The sequence below is a fragment of the Mustela erminea genome, chromosome 7, assembly GCF_009829155.1.
Source record: "Mustela erminea isolate mMusErm1 chromosome 7, mMusErm1.Pri, whole genome shotgun sequence".
In the NCBI taxonomy this organism is placed as follows: Eukaryota; Metazoa; Chordata; class Mammalia; order Carnivora; family Mustelidae; genus Mustela; species Mustela erminea.
The window spans coordinates 75,473,096-75,488,263 of record NC_045620.1 but is presented as its reverse complement, the minus strand read 5'-3'; the positions used below and the strand labels follow the sequence as shown (position 1 = coordinate 75,488,263).

The window sequence follows — 15,168 nt, the reverse complement described above, 5'->3', positions numbered from 1 at the left end:
CTTAAATTCCACACATGAGTGAAATCATACAGTTTTTGTTTTTCTCTGACCAACTTATTTCACTTAGCATAAAAGGGTATACATTTTAAAGGCTTTTAATTCATATGGCCAAAATGCATTTCAGAAAAATTGTACCGATTTACACCTATTAACAACATATGAAATTGTTTCTTCCCTAACCCCATCCTTCCATTTCTGGCCAAATACAGTCTTAATTACTGTAGCTTTAAAATATAATACATTTTAAAATACATGAATGGCTTAGTTAGGCATCAGTCTCTTGATTTTGGCTCAGGTCATGATCTCAAGGTTGTGAGTTTGAGTCCCACTTGGGGCTCTGCACAGGGTATGGAACCTGCTTAGAATTCTGTATCTCTGTCTCCCTCTGCCTTTCCCCAACTTCTTAAAAAAAACCCAAAAAGACAAAAAAAATTTCATTATTTGGAGGGTCAAGTTTCCCCATATTATTTTCCTTTTAAAAATTGTATTGATTAAAATTTGATTTATTGATTAAAATGAGGCACCTGGGTGGCTCAGTGGGTTAAAGCCTCTGCCTTCAGCTCAGGTCATGATCCTAGGGTCCTGGACCAAAGCCCGCATCTGGCTCTCTGCTCCACAGGGAGCATGCTTCCTCCTCTCTCTCTGCCTTCTTGTAAAAAGTTGTTTTTTAAAGTTTAATTTTTTTATTCATTTATTAATTATTAATAAATTAATTATTAATTGATCATTCAGATACATTTAAACATCATTTTTAAAGATTTGAAAAGTTCCCATGAAAAGGGTCCTTGTAAGTTAGAGCTGCATACTAGAAGTATTTGAAAGGATGCATCTAAGATTTGTTCTTTTTTTTTTTTTTAGAGTATTCTTATTTTTTGTGCAAGGAGTTGCCATTAAGGTAGATATCTTGGATATCTGCAGTTAAGGTGGGTATCTTGGATGACCCATTGAAAGAAGTTGACTTAATCCAACTTAATGAGGCCAATATCCTTTGAGTACTGACGGAAACGCTGGCGACGCATACTGAGGCAGTATTTCCGGATGAGACCAGGGTGGTTTGAGCAGAACCCGGCAGGAACGAGAACTCCTGCTAAATGTCCTCAGTCGCTCCAATAGAGATGCTGGTGGCCCATCCTGGAGGCAGCAAGGCAAAAAGTAAGATTTGCTTTAAAATACACAAGCCAAAAGAGGAAAAAACGGGGGCAGGAGGTAAATAGATAATACAAGATCAAAAAGAGAATGGTAACTATTGAACTGCATCATGGGTTTATTACACTAATTTCTCTATGTTTGAAATTTTCTGTGGTAAAAGGTAAGACAAAAAGAAATTCTCTTAAAACTTCCATTAAAATAATAGATTAAGGGCACCTGGTTAGCTCAGTCGGTTAAGTGTCTGCCTTTAGCTCAGGTCAGGATCCTAGAGTCCCAGAATTGAGTCTGCTTCTCACTGTGACCCTTCCTCTTCTGGTGGTCGCTGTCTCACGCTCTCTAAATAAATAAATAAATAAATAAATAAATAAATAAAATCATAGCTTAAATCAGAATCACTTGACGTCATTACTATATAAACTCTTGCTGTCAGTATTCACAATATATTTACTTATTGGCTTTATCCCATAATAGACATAAAGTTGTTTCAGAATTTCTAACTCATTCCCTTCTGAAGAACAAAATTTTTAACTATAGTACAATATTCATGTGTAGCTCTATTTTCTTTTTAGCCCTAGTTCAGGGGTGTGCAAACTTTTTCTCTAAAGGGCCATATAGGAAGTATTTTCAGTTTTGGGTATCCTACCATCTCTGTTGCAGCTACTTCACCCTACCATTGTACTGCAAAAGCAGCTATATGCAACATATAAATGAATAAGCGTAGATGAGTCTAATAAAATTTAATTTGCAAAAGTAGCCAGTGGACTGGATGTAGTCTGTAGGCCTTAATTTGTCAAACACCTCCTTAGAATATGTAGTCAAAATTTTGATGTTCAAAGTTACCTGGATGAGTTTTTGTCTGTCCTTCAGTGCGATTAGGTTATTCTTTTGTAATATAGTTGGGCTCATTTGTTACTATCTGTATTCCATTTTGGTGCCTCTTACATCCTGGTTGAATTAGATAACTTATTTTTTGCAAATGTGAAACATTAACATGGTTCTAAAACTCAGCACTATCCAAGGAAGTTTACCTACAAAATTCTTAGTACCCTCTCAGTCCTTTTACCCTGTTCCTACTCCTCTTTCTTCTTTTCCACTTTGCTCTCATCCACTCCCTGTAGACAACCAACCTCACTGGTTTCTGGTTTATTCTTCCTCCCCTCTCCCTTCCCTTCACTTCCATTCCCCCTCCTTTCTTTCCCTTTTCTGTCCCTCCTCCTCCTCTCCCTCTTTCTCCTTCTTCCACAAATAAGCAGTAGAGATGTATTTTCTTTTCCTGTTTTTCTTACATGAAGGTAAATACCCTTCTGTATTTTGCTTTTTGCACTAAAAAAGTTTTTTTTAAGATTTTATTTATTTATTTGACAGACAGAGATCACAAGTAGGTAGAGAGGCAGGCAGAAAGGGGAGGAAGCAGGCTCCCCGCTGAGCAGAGAGCCCCATGGGGGCTCCATCCCAGGACCTTGGGATCATGACCTGAGCCGAGGGCAGAGGCTTTAACCCCCTGAACCACCCAGGTGCCCCTGCGCTTAAAATTTTTATCCTGAAATCAATCCGTACCAGTTCATAGAGATCTTCCTCATTCTCTTTTATAGCTGTGTAATGTGCTTTTGGGCTGCTATACAATAGTTTATTCAATTATTCTAAGAGGAGTAACTTTAAAATTATATACAGTTTTTAAAATACAAGGGTAACCTGTAACCAGGTCAAGAAATAAAACATTATTAGTGCCTCAAAAGCCTGCCTTGTGCTTCCTTCCTGTTACTGCCCCACTATCTATGGTAACTAACCACTATCTATTTCTAAGACTAAAGATTACTTTTATCTACTTTTGTTCTTAATATCAATGGAATTTTACAATATGCACTCATATGTGTCTCACTTCTTTCATTCAACATTAGATTGTGAGAATTATCTATATTATTCTCATCATTCTCGTTGCTGTATAGAGTGCTATTTCCCTGTTGTTGTTGTTTTTTAAGATTTATTTATTTTAGAAAGAGAGAGTGGGGGTGGGTGGGAAGAGGCACAGAATCTTCAAGCAGATTCCCTACTGAGTACAGAGCCCAACAGCGGGCTCAATCTCAAGACCCATGAGATCGTAACTGAGCCAAAATCATAGTCAGACGCTGACTGAGCTACCCAGGTGCCCCTAATTTATCCATTTAACTGTTGATGGGTATTTGGGTAGTTCCCAGTTAGAAGCTATTACAAATAGTGCTGTCATGAACATTCCAGCACATGCCTTTGGGACGCATAGTCACACGTATCTGATGGATATGTACTTAGGAATGGAATTACTGTATTACAGAATATGCACATTTGGCTTTAGTCTATGAAGCTAAAAGTTTTCTGAAATATCAGTTTACACTCCCACCAGCAATATGAGAGCTCTGTTTGCTCCACATCCTGACCAATCCTTGGTAAGTTCATTTGAGCTTTTCAGGTGGGTGTGGGTAGTAGTATACCACAGTATTTCAGTGCACACTTCCCTGATGATTAACAAAGTGGGGTTCCTTTGCATATGTTTATTGACTATCTGGATATTCTCTTTTATGTACTATCTGTTCAAGTCTTTTGCCCTTTTCCTTTTTTTTTTTTTAAGGACTTCTAAAAAATATTCGAGGTACAAGTTGTGTCTTGACACCTTGGGTTGGGTTCCCCAGAAGGAAATCCTGAGATGAGGATTCTAGTGCAGATGATTTAATTAAGAAAGTCCTCCCTGGAGCAAAGATTACGGGAATATGAGAAGCAGGATAAGGAAGGGGAAAAAGCCACGCAAAGGTATGACTTCAGGCAAAGTCCCACGAGGGTAGTTTCAGCCTGTTCCACAGGGGAACTCTGGGATGTTAGTTACACCTTAGAGTTTTTCCCAAATTGAGACAAGAGAGCTGGGCTTTCATACCCCTGATATGTAATTCTGGTACATGCTACAACATGAATAAATCTCGAAGGCATTATGTTAAGTGAAATATACAAAAGGACAGATACTGTATGATTCTATTTATATGAGGTACATAGATTACTCAACAACACAGAGACAGAAATTAGAATGGTTACCAGTAGCTGGGGATCAGGGGAAGAGAATGGAGAGTTATTATATTATGGGTACAAAGTTTCAGTTTGGAATGATGAAAAAATTCTAGATATGAGTAGCAGTGATGTTTGCACAACAATGTGAATGTGCTTAATGCCCCTGATCTATACAGTTTAAAATGGTTAACTTTTATGTTATTCACATTTTACCACAATAACAATTTTTTTAAAAAATTAGAAGGATCATAGACCATGATCAAGTGGGATTTTTCACTGGGATGTAAGGATGGTTTAACATACGCAAACCAATAAATGTTGGTCACCACACTAAAAGAATGAAAGATCTAAAAAAATATAATCTTGGGGCACCAAGGTTTGTCATTCAGTGGAGCATGCAACTTTTGATCTTGGGGTTGTGTGTTCAAGCCCCATGTTGGGTGTAGAGACTACCTAAAAAAATAAAATCTTAAAAAAAACTGTGTAGCAAAGGCATTTCCTAAAATCCAACATCTTTTCATGGAAAAAAAAAAAAATCTCTCAACAAATATAGAAAGAACACACCTGAACATAATAAAAGCCATATATGAAGCCAGAGCTAAATTTATACTCAATGGTGAAAGGTTAAAAGCTCTAAGATCAGGAGCAAGACAAGGCTGCCCCCATCACTTTTATTCATCACAGTACTGAAAGTCCTAGCCAGAGCAATTAGATAAGAAAAAGAGATAAAAGGCATTCAAAACAGAAAGGAAGAGGTGAAACTGTCTCTATTTGGAGATGACATAATCTTTTATATAGGAAATCCTAAATACTCCATCAAAACCATCTTAGAACTAATAAGCAAATTCAGTGAAGTTGCATTATACTAAATCAACATACAAAAATTGTTACATTTTTACAAACTAACAAAGATGATCTGAAACAGAAGTTAAGAAAACAATACCATTTATAATGCCATCAAAGACAATAAAATATTTAGGAGTAAATTTAACCAAGAGGTGAAAGATCAGGGGAAACATCCAAACTATAAGATATTAATGAAAGAAATTGAAGAAAACAAATAAATGGAAAGACATCTGATGTTCATGGATTAGAAGAATTACTGTTGGGGCGCCTGGCTCACTCAGTTGGTAGAACATGGGACCCTTTATCTCAGGGTTGTGGATTTGAGCCCCACGTTGAGTGTGGAGATTATTTAAAAATAACATCTTAAAAAAAAAAAGAACTACTCTTGTTAGAATGTCTATACCATCCAAAGTGATCTACAAATTCATTGTAATCCCTATAATAATTCCACTGGCATTTTTCACAGAAATAGAAAAAATAATCTTAAAATTCATATCAAACCACGGAAGACTCCAAATAGCCAAAACAACCTTAAGAAAAAAGAACAAAGCTGGAGACATCGCAGTATCTAATTTCAAAGTTTATCACGAAGCTACAGTAATCAAAACAGCATGGTAACTGGCATAAGAACAGACACATAGACCAAGGGAACACAGGGCAGAGCCCAGAAACAAATACACACATATGTGCTCAACTATTATTTAACAAAGGAACCGGGGTGCCTGGGTGGCTCAGTGGGTTAAAGCCTCTGCCTTCAGCTCAGGTCATGATCCCAGGGTCCTGGGATCGAGCCCCGCATCAGGCTCTCTGCTCCGTAGGGAGTCTGTTTCCTCCTCTCTCTCTGCCTGCCTCTCTGCCTACTTGTGATCTCTGTCAAATAAATAAATAAAATCTTAAAAAAACAAACAAACAAAAAACACAAAGGAACCAAGAAAGCTCAATGGGGAATGATAGCTTCTTCAACAAATGACTTTAGGAAAACTGGATATTCACATGACAGAAGTGAAATTGGACCTCTCTCTTATACCACTCACAAAAATTAACTTGAAGTAGCTTAAAGACTTAAATGTAACACCTGAAACTATAAAACTAGAGAATGAAAACATAAGGGAAATGTTCCTTGACTTTAGCAATGACTTTTAGGATATGACACCAAAAGTGCAGCAACAAAAGCAAAAATAAAGTGGAACTTACACAGACTAAAAAGTTTCTGAATAGCAAAAGAAACTCTCAGCAAAATGCAAAGACAACCTACAGAATGGGGAAAAATATTTGTAAACTATGTATCTGAAAAGGAGTTAATATCTAAAATATAAAAGAAACTCATACAACTTAGTAGCAAAAAAAAAAAAAATCTGATTAAAATATTGGCAGAGGACCAAACAGAAATTTTTCCAAACAAGACATACAAATGTCCAACAGGTAGATGAACAGGTGTTCAACATCACTAATCACCAGGGATATACAAGTCTCTACCACAATGATGTATCACCTCGCGCCTGTTAGGCTATTATCAAAAAGACAAGAGGTAACAGATGTTGGCAAGGCAGTGGAGGAACTGGAACACTTATGTACTAATGGTAGAAATGTAAACTGGTACAGGCAGTATAGAAAACAGTGTGGAGTTTCCTCAAAAAATTGAAAATAAGGGGCGCCTGGGTGGCACAGTCAGTTGGGCCACAGGCTCTTGACTTTGGATCAGGTCATGATCCCAGGGTCCTGGAATCAAGGCTCTCTGCTCAGCAGGGAGCCTGCTTCCCTCTCTTTCTGTCTGAGCCTGCCTCTCTGCCTACTTATGATCTCTGTCTGTCAAATAAATAAATAAAATCTTTTAAAAAATAGGTCAGGCAAAGACAAATACTATATGTCCTTACTTATATAAGAAATCTAAAAATCTCTTGGGAATAGAGAATAGAATGGTGGTTGCCAATGACTGGGGAGTGGGGGAAATGGAGCGATGTTGGTCAAAGGGTACCAGTTTACAGCTATAAATGCATAAACTCTGGAGATCTAATATACAGAACAATGACTACAATTAACAACACTTTATTATATACTTGTAAGATTTAAGAAAGTAAACTTTAAAAAAGATTTTATTTATTTGAAAGAGATAGAATAAGAGGATAGAGGGTCAGAGGGAGAAGCAGACTCCCTGCTCAGCAGGGAGCCGCATATGGGACTCCAGGGCTGAAGGCAGTTGCCTAACCAACTGAGCCACCAGGTACCCAAGAAAGTAGATCTTAAATGTTATCCCCACACAGAAAAGAATGGTAATTATGTGGGGGATGGAGGTGTATCAATCGTACTGTGGTATGTGTATTAAATCATTACATCTTTGTACACCTTACATTTTGCAAGAAATACGCATATCAAATCATTACATCTTTGTACACCTTACATTTACATATGTTATATGTCAATGATATCTGAAGAAAGCTGGAAAAATTTTAATTGGTTTCAATCTTATCTAAATTATATTCTAAAAGCTTTTTTATTAACATGTAAATATAGCCCTGGTATCTTATTAAGTGGGAAAAAATATATATTATCTCTGGTATGATCTCGTGTGTGTGCTTGTGCATATGTGTGTCTGTGTGACAATTTGGAAGCATCTATGTAGCTGAGATTGTGAATGGATTTTCCCCCCAATATTTTTCCTTTCTTTCTCCTATCTTATTATCTGTAGTGTCTGATTTTCCTGCAGTGAAGACATATTCTCACAAGTTAACTTATATAAATATGTTATAGTTTTTGTTAATGTGTTTATTATTGAATATGTTAAGACATATAACAAGATGACGGGACACCTGGGTGGCTCAGTTGGTTAAGCAGCTGCCTTCGGCTCAGGTCATGATCCCAGCGTCCTGGGATCAAGTCCCACATCGGGCTCCTTGCTCAGCAGGGAGCATGCTTCTCCCTCTGCCTCTGCCTGCCACTCTGTCTGCCTGTGCTTGCTCTTGCTCTCTCTCTCTCTCTGACAAATAAATAAACAAAATCTTTAAAAAAAAAAGACATATGACAAGATGTTAAGACATGTAACAAGATTGAATATGTTAAGACATATAACAATAATTTAATTTTATTTTTATTCTTACATTATGAATTTCCTGAGATTTTTTTTTTTTAATCTTCTACTCAGCACAGTTACTGGCACATAGTTGCAATAGAAACTGAAGTACTGTCAGCTAATAAAATATGAAATAATGCCCTCGACTGTAACTTCCTTTCCTTTCTGCCAACAGAGGGCAACATGAACAAGTTGGTGGATTGGCGGTCGAGTTCATGATCTCCTGTCTGTCACCAAAGTTCAAGAAAGTCAATATTAAATTTGCAACAAACAAAAGCAACATAAATTGAATCTACAGAACTTTAGTAGGAAGAACTCCTGTCTGGCTTCTCTATCTGCAGTCTCACCTCTTTCCAACACCCCCACTACGGTGCTGCTAGAATTTTCCTGCTAAAGGAGAAGTCTGATATCATTTCCTTGTTTGTTTGTTTGTTTCTTTTTTTTTTTTTTCTTAAGCAGCAGTTGAACCCTTTTACCTATAGGATAAAGGCCAATTCTTTAGTGTGATATTTTGCTTTCTTACAATGACTTCAACTGCCATTTCCCACAATTCTTCACCCCTGGGGAAGTATGTTTTATAGCCACATGAAGCTGTTCATGATCCCCCAAACACACTGAGCTCCTCTGTAGTTAAATGCAGTGCTTCTGTCAGTCTCCCACCTAAAATTCCCTGATCTTCCTCTCCCCATTAAACGTCTACTTTTCATTCAAGGCCTGGCTGGAAACCATCTCTCCGTGAAGCCCTTCTTGACTTTCCATTAAAACTGAACCCTGGGGGGGCGCCTGGGTGGCTCAGGGGGTTAAAGCCTCTGCCTTCGGCTCAGGTCATGATCTCAGGGTCCTGGGATCGAGCCCCGCATCGGGCTCTCTGCTCAGCGGGGAGCCTGCTTCCTCCTCTCTCTCTGCCTGCCTCTCTGCCTACTTGTGATCTCTCTGTCAAATAAATAAAATCTTAAAAAAAAAAAAAAAAAACTGAACCCTGGGGATACCTGGGTGGCTCAGTGCGTGGGTTAAAGCCTCTGCCTTCAGCTCAGGTCATGATCCCAAGGTTCTGGGATCGAACCCCGCATCAGGCTCTCTGCTCAGCAGGGAGCCTGCTTCCTCCTCTCTCTCTCTGCCTGCCTCTCTGCCTACTTGTGATCTCTGTCTGTCAAATAAATAAATATAATCTTAAAAAAAAAAAATACCGAACCCTGTTTCTCCTTCGAATGGCACATACCACGCATAGCACTGTTCTAGAGTAGCTGACTATAAAGTCTCAGAAGGTTCATGTGTTATAAGGAAACATCTTATTCATCTTTGTATCCCTAGTGCCTGGGGCGTAATAAATACTCAAAATGCATATTCACTGAATGGACAAAAGAAAAGGAACTAAGCAGGAAGTTCTCATATCAGACAAATCACACTGGATAAAATTTTAGCCTGGCATTGCAGCATGTGGCTGGTGCTTCTCACATGTTCAGGAAGCATCAGGCCTTACTCAAGGGTTATTTTTTTATTTTTTATTTTTTATTTTTTAAGATTTATTTATTTGTCAGAGAGAGGGAGAGAGAGAGAGAGCACAAGCACAGGCAGACAAAATGGCAAGCAGAGGCAGAGGGAGAAGCAGGCTCCCTTGCCAAGCAAAGAGCCCGATGTGGGACTCCATCCCAGGACGCTGGGATCAAGACCTGAGCCGAAGGCAGCTGCTTACCCAACTGAGCCACCCAGGCGTCCCTCAAGGGGTATTTTTGAAATATACAGGAACTTTTTGGTGAATTTTAATTTCTTCACCTTTTCTTAGTGCCCAGATTTTTTCTTCTTTTATAGTAGTTGACAGGAGGGAGTCCTTTTGTACAAAAGTACAGGAGTGTTATGTACAGTATGGAGAAATCCTGGTAGCACCAAGTCACTTGATTTCTAGGCCAGGTGGAATTCCACTTTCCAGCTTCTCTGGAGACAAGGATGATGTACAGTCTGTGTGTACTCGGCACACTCAGTAACTGATTCCAGTCTCATTTACGCCTTTATGCTGAGATCAGCATTCGAGAGTGCAGTGAGGGGAGAGGAAGCATTCCTTTCATGATTCCACCTCAGACTTGAGCACCACACTATGTTTAAAAACACATGATATATATACCGGTAAGTAGACACAGATGATGTTTTGTAGAGGTAATCATTACTATACCATCTGTCAGGTTCTGCAGTTGGTTAAAGAAAAGGAAAGAAAAGAAATTAGTTTGGCAGGATTTGCTCTACACAAAATCTTGTTGCTTTTTGCCAATTCCATGTAATTCGATATGCCCTTGCAAAGCGAGTAAAAGAAAAGTGCTTTCACATTGTGCTACAGGAAAAATATGGCCATTGTTCTTATGACCCTTGTTAAAAACAATTCAAGTGTGAGTTAGAGAGGACCACAGTAAAAAAAAAAAAAAAGAGAGAGAGAGAGAGAGAGAGAGAGAGAAAATAAAGGAGACAGAGATAGCTGGGTAAATGACTCAGAATTACCAAAACTCGAAAATCGTTTGTAGCTATAATATAATGGATACACTATTGCCATACCTTAAACTAAAAAGAAGAGAGGTGAGATCTAAAGCCTTCTGGGATCAAAATATGCCCATTGCAGGACTTGGGAAACCTGTTGTTAGACTTATGCTAGTAAATTTCCACAGAACGTATGCATGCAATTATGAAAGGTGACATTTACACGCAAACAATCTCTTCCTAATTTAGACTCAAAGTTTTCACATGATTCATGTCTTGTGAGATATAGAAGATGGAGCTGATATTACCTACTAACATTATTGCATCCAGCACCATGACTGTCTACTGTATTGATTTCACAGTGATTTTGGAAGAGGCTAATTGAACTTTATCAAGTATAAGTAAACAACCTAATTCTGATTTGTTGTCCATTTTACTTTTATGAAACAAAATGATGACTAAGGATTTCAAATAGGAATACATTCTAAACAAAGGTTGATGAATGGGTTTTAGTGAAGGCTGGTTTGTATATAGCGCTTCCAGTTTTTGCTGTGAGTGGAGGACGGAGAGAAGAGAATCATAAGTACCCCATAGTCATGTTAATCTAATTTTGTTATTTTCTTTTAAAATAATATTTTTTAATAAATTAAATTTCCTGCTACATACAAATCAAGTCATTTAAATGAAAGTTAGGAAAAATTGGTTATTTTCACAAATTTATTCATTTGACTACTATAGAGCACATATTATGGACAAGACACTGCAGGGCACTGATACTATAGATCTGTCAGTAAAAAAAGAAAAAAGAAAAAAAGATTTGGTTTATACCTTGCAATAATAGGTATGTGGGAGTATGTATGTGGGAGTACAAACCCCAAATTTTATGGCATTTTATTTTTAACATGCTTATCAGCTCCCTCTGTTTCATCACAGCATTCCACCAAATAGATAAGCTTCTGTTAATCTGAAAAGAATTGCCCTCTTGTATGGCTATCAGAGAATCTATATAAATGGTTCTAGGTGTTATCCACACTTTTCACATGCGGCTCTATGCTAGATAGCTCCATTTTGGGGCCTTGAGTTCCAGTATCTCTGTCTTTCTCTGTGCCAGGAGGTTGACCTCTGGGGACTGCATCATCTGGGTTCTCTTGCTCTCTGCTTCTCATGGCATTCAGCAGTGGGGAGCGCTGGCTGGTAATATAAGTGAGAGGAATAGAGAGATTGGAATATTCTTTCCCAATTTTTTCTTCTGCCCCATGATGATGGCCGTGACCCCGTTCTCTATGGACCTAGCTCCCATCCAGTGGCTCCTCTAACAAAACTATGGTCTTCCAGAACTCTGGTGACGGTTTCCTCCCCTTGCCCCTTCTGGCGGAGGACTGAAGGGAATCCCCATTATTGCTATTCCCTGCAGGCTTTGCCACCCTCTCCGTTGGTTCACTGAACTCCCCTCATCTAAATTGTCCCTTCACAACATTCTGTTTAGTTAAGCACTTCCAGAATGCCCCCTGTTTCCTGCTGGGACTCAAGAGAATCCCCCCAAAATAACTTTATATCTGGGGAAAGGTTTTCCGTGGTAACACAAAAGATTGAAAGCAATTTGAACTATATCTGATACACCAGAATGGTGGAATTCCGTTTCCAAGCAACTTGAAGACCAACTCTTCTGCACTCCCAGAACATAATTATACAATACAGTTGGATGGTTAATTTAATTATTTATAAAGTTAATTAACTGACTGGAAAAGAATTCAGTCCTGATTTTTGTTTTGCTTTGCATCCAGTGTAAATATAATAAATACTTGTTGAGAGGTAGGCAAGCAATGGCTCAGGGGCCAAAGCTGACCCACTATCTCTTTTTGCAAATAAAGCTTTTCCACAACACAGCAACACCTATTTCTTTATGCATATCCTGTGGCCGCTTTATGCCAGCATGGCAAACGTGATCAGTTGCAACAGAGACCCTCTGGGGGCAGTTGCATCAGAGAACCGAAACCTAAAATATTTACTATCTGACCTTTTACAGAAAAAGTTTGCCCCTCTCTGAACTAATTGATTGAATGATGCATTTGCCATTTTATTTCATTTGGCCTCACTTAGTTATGATCTTCTCTGTGTCTTGTGTGTTCAATATGCTATCTTGCACATATGGTAGGTCAGTAAATATTGATTAATAAATAAGGTGAGAATGAACTGACAAATATAGAGCTCTTAATCTTAGTTTTATTCAAAACTCAGAGAATACATTTTTATTCTTTTGTAAGATGTAGGAGCCAAGTTTAGACATGGTTGTGGGAATTTGAGGTTTGATGTTTTAAAAATTGGTAAACTGGAAGTTCTACACACCTAACATATAATGAATCCTGTTATTGAAAATCCATTTGGGGAGCACCTGGCTGGCCCAGTTGGTAGAACATGTGACTTTTAATCTCAAGATCATGAGTTCAAGTCTCATATTGGGCATAGAGTTTTCCTAAAAATAAAATAAAATTTAAATAAAAAATTATGTCCATTTAAGGTGTGCCTGGGTGGCTCAGTGGGTTAAGCCTCTGCCTTCGGCTCAGGTCATGGTCTTAGGGTCCAGGAGTTGAGCCCCACACTGGGCTCTCCTCAGCAGGGAGCCTGCTTCCTCTCTCTCTGCCTGCTTCTCTGCCTACTTATAATCTGTCAAACAAATAAATAAAATATTATTAAAAAATTATGTCCATTTAAAAAAGTAAATATAAAAATGCATTTGGATTCCATTTATTGATTAGATTAAGTTGAGAGGCATATTCAAATTTTGATCACTGTTATATATTTCTAATGGTGTTGTGAGAGTGGTACAGTTTTAGAAAATAATGTGAAATAAATGCATCAATATATTCATCTGTGGTTTGATATTTTTTTATGTTGTTGATCTTTCTAGATATGGCAATGAAATGTATTATTTTCTTAATGAGAAAGTAAGGTAATTTAAAAAATATTAGATGTTTAGCTCCATGTAACTCAATATTTTATATTGCTGTTTTAGTTTAAGAACCTAAAGATATCTATCTATTTATTTATTTTTAAAATATTTTATTTATTTATTTGACAGACAGAGATCACAAGTAGGACAGAGAGGCAGGTAGAGAGAGAGGAGGAAGCAGGCTCCTCGCTGAGCAGAGAGCCCAATGTGGGGCTCGATCCCAGGACCCTGGGATCATGACCTGAGCCGAAGGCAGAGGCTTTAACCCACTGAGCCATTCAGGCGCCCCTAAAGATATTTAAATTACAAATTTCACAAAATAAAATTGAATCTGAGAACTCTTCTCAAGCTAATATCTGGAAACATTCAACTGACACATATTAATTATAAATTAGGAAATAAAAACCTTTACATTAAACCATATTTTAAGTTTCATGTGAATTTTAACTTTCAATAGAAGAGCAGCCAATACAAATCTCATATATCAGTAAATGCATTTTTATATATCTTCTTACTGTCATTCAATAGAATGGAATAAAACATCTTCGTATTTCCTTATTTGTAATGGTTACCATTTTTATTTTGTATTTTTTGGTATGAAAGCAGATCTACATTTTTTCTAGGATTAGAATAATTTGTTTTAGCCCACATATATTTTCAATAGCTTAAAAGCACCAGTGCTTTATGTAGAAACCTACTTGATGGCTTCTGTCTAGGTTATTAATGATTTATCATTTATTCTGGCATAGGCTAGGTTTTGTTTTAACCAGGTATTGCTGATACTTGTCTCTAGGATGTAAAGGGGTAGAAAGTAGAGGTTGGGTGTAGGGTTGCAGTCAGAATAAGAGTGTTTTTTCTCACCTTTAAATGTCCATTTTATAATATTTTTCCTTTTCTATATTTGTTATTTTCTCCTCTATCGGGTTTCCATTTGCTTAGTAGCTTTCCATCAGTAACATTGGAAGTGAGAATGAGTCACCTCCTATTGCATGGGATTAGGGAATTAAAGGAGGAACCATGCAAACACAAGGAACTGATCACATGATAAGACAGTCATACTCTGGAAATACCTGGTAAGTGACCATTAACTTAGAAGATTATTTCATGTCCTATCACAGCAAACTAGTTAAAGAAATAGGATAGCACCACCTCACCAAAGACCAAGAAACTGAAAGAAAGAAAGAAAAACATTATACCAAGAGACACTTTTAGGCATACCACAAATTCATGGACTTTACTCATAAGAGAGCCCACAGGTTCTCACTCAAAAATTATTCATGCTTTTAGACTGTTTTAAAAATCGGTGAATTCCCTGCATATAGAAAACGAGAAGCAGCAAATTAAAATGGGGACTATCGATAGAGATACTGTCAACAACAAAAACCAGGAGCTATTCAATGTAAAATTAAAAACTCAAAACACCGTTGTTTTGGGCCTGTGGATGTAGGTCAAACATTCATGGACTTCTTAAGGGCCTGTGAATGCATAATTATGTTAAAAGCACACCACAGTCATTTAGGTTGATTGTGAGGATATATTTCTTTAATAAAAGGTCAATTTCTGTTCAGAATATGCTGTCCAATAAGGCTTAGACAATGACACCTTTCTAGAAGATCTGCATCAAAATGATAAAAACTGAAACACAGTTTGGGTCCCGAAAAGG

The 15,168-nt window shown here is 37.6% G+C and overlaps 1 pseudogene; it reads right to left on the bottom strand.

Annotated features, from left to right (window-relative positions):
- Nucleotides 1-941: 941 nt before the first annotated feature.
- On the bottom strand, nt 942-1,130 carry LOC116595597 (annotated as a pseudogene).
- Between the last annotated feature and the right edge of the window lie 14,038 nt (nt 1,131-15,168).